This window comes from Miniopterus natalensis, chromosome 2 (assembly GCF_054644295.1).
Source record: "Miniopterus natalensis isolate mMinNat1 chromosome 2, mMinNat1.hap1, whole genome shotgun sequence".
NCBI classification, from domain to species: Eukaryota; Metazoa; Chordata; class Mammalia; order Chiroptera; family Miniopteridae; genus Miniopterus; species Miniopterus natalensis.
In genome coordinates this window covers 135,254,258-135,256,856 of record NC_142082.1, presented here as the reverse complement: position 1 = coordinate 135,256,856, position 2,599 = coordinate 135,254,258, and positions in this window count along the sequence as shown.

Below are 2,599 nucleotides of genomic sequence, written 5' to 3'. Positions count from 1 at the left end.
TTTTTACATCTTTATTGAGACTTAAATGGCATACAATAAACTGCACATATTTAAACAGTACTATTTGATAAATATGGACATTAACATAATCAAGATAATGAATGTATCTATTAATCCCAAAAGTTTCCTTATGCTCATTGGTAATTTCCCCCTCCTGCCCCTTCCCAGCACCACCCCCAGGTAATCGCTGACTTGTTTTCTGGCTCTGTATTTTTTCCTAGAATTTTATATAAATGTATTCCTAGAGTAGGCTCTCTTTTGCCTGACTTTAAAAATACAGAATAATCATTCTGGGAATGATAAATGAGATAAGTTCTTATTTTATTGTTGAGAGATATTTCAATGTCTGATTATACTACAGTTTATACATACTCACCTGTTTTTGGACATTTGTGTTATTTGCAGTTTTTGACAATTACAAATAAACTTCTAGGAAATTTTTGTACAAGTTTTTTTATGAGTGATGTCATGCATTTCTTTTGGGTAAATCCCTTGAATAGTATGGTTGGGTCATAGAGTAGGGATATGCCTAACTATTTTAGAAATGACCAAACTATTATTTTCCTAAGTATTGTACCATTTTTCATCCCTGTCAGCAGTGTTTGAGAGTTTCCAGTTGCTCCAAATCCTCACCAGTTCTTGGTATAATCAGTCTTTAATTTTAGCCGTTCTATTAATTGTGTAGTATCTCTTTTTTATCTTAATGTGCATTTCCCTATATCAGTAATGCCGAACATCTTTTAATGTACTCTTTACCAAATGTGTATCTTTGTTGATGGCATGTGTATTTAAATACTTCGCTCACTTTAAAATTTTATATTTATCTTTTTATTATTGAGTGGTAAGAGTTATTTGTATATTCTGTATACACGTCCTTAGTCAGATATATGTTTTGCAAATATTTTTTCCAGGTTGATGGTTTGACTTTTTATTTTTGTTATGGTTTCTTTTCAACAGTGTTTTAAATTTTGATGATGTCTAGCTATAGATTTTTTAATGTAGTTTTTGCTTTCACTGTCATATTTAAGAAATCTTTACCTTATCCAAGGTCATTAAGAATTTTTTTCCTGTTTTGTCTAAGGTTTCAGAGTTTTAGCTATTATATTTAGATCTATAATATATTGTGAGTTATGTTTGTGTATATGATATGAAATCAGGCCTGAGATTTGTAGGGAAAGTGAAAACACTTAGGCTTTCTCGCCACCTTCCCCAGGCGAAGGCTGCAGTTATGTAAACATGATATAGCAGAGTCATAACAGATGCCTTGTTATTTGACTAATGTCTGACCCATCTTTGGCTGAGAGCCACTATTGTCCTGGCTCCTATAAGACTAACCCGGGACTCTCAGAGATGTGGGTTTGCCGATTTCCCCGCTGGGCAGTTTGTTCCTCCCAGGATGCAGTGTGTCCCCCATGTATGCCTGGCTGGCTGCCACCGAGAGTGGGTGTGGGTTTGTCTATCTTGTACATTTGGCCTGCCACAGCCAAATAAAGGAAACGTCTCATCCTCCTTTGGCTCCTTGGTCTCTGGATTGCCCCAATCTACAGTGAACCTCCCTGGCCATGGTCCTTGGCTCTACAGTTGCGTGACCGATCGCCACTACACTTGGCGTAGTCTTTGGCATTACAAGGTTCATTTGTTTGTGCATATGTTACAGACTCACTTTGTTGAAAAGTTTATTTTTCCTCCAATGAATTATCATATAACATATGTAAAAAATCAAGTAACCATATATTTGTGGGTATATTTCTTGATTTCTGATCCAGTTCCATTGATCTGTTACTCTATCTTTATACCAGTACCAAAATGTTTACTAAAGTTTTATAACTCTCAAAATCATGTAGTGTGTGTCCCTCAACCTTATGTAATGTTTTCAAAATTGTTTTAGCTATTCTAGTTCTTCTGCATTTTCATATAAATTTTAGAGTCAGCTTGTCGATTTGAAGAAGAAAAAAAGCTCCAATTTTGATTATGATTATTTTTGGTTTATAGATAAATTTGGAAAGGATTGGTGAAGGTATGAAGCAACCACAATACTCACATATTCTAATGAAAATCCAAAGTGATACCATTACTTTGGAAACAACTTAGCTGTATTTTATAAAGTTACACTTACCATATTACTTGGCAACCCAACCTTGAGTGTTTAGTGAAGAGAAATGGAAGCATCTGTTCAAACCAATACTTTTGCTTGAATGTTTATATCAGCTATATTTTCAAAAACCATAAAATGGAAACAAGTTCAAATTTTTTCAGCTAATGAATGTATAGACATGTGATATACTCATAAATGAACTAGTACTCCACCATAATAAAGAACAAACTATTGATACATGTGACAATATGGATGAATCTCAAAAACAACAGGCAAAGTGAAAGAAACCAAACTCAGAAGACAATATTATATATATTTTAATGCTATTCGCATGACATTCTAGAAATGGCAAAACTATAATAACAGAAAATAGATTAGTAGTTGTCAGGGGCTGGAGTGGCAGGAGAGAATTTGTTTCAAATGCACATTGGGAAACTTTTTAGAGTGATAGAGGTGTCCTATAACATGACTGTAAGAGTGTTTATATGACTGTATATATTTGTC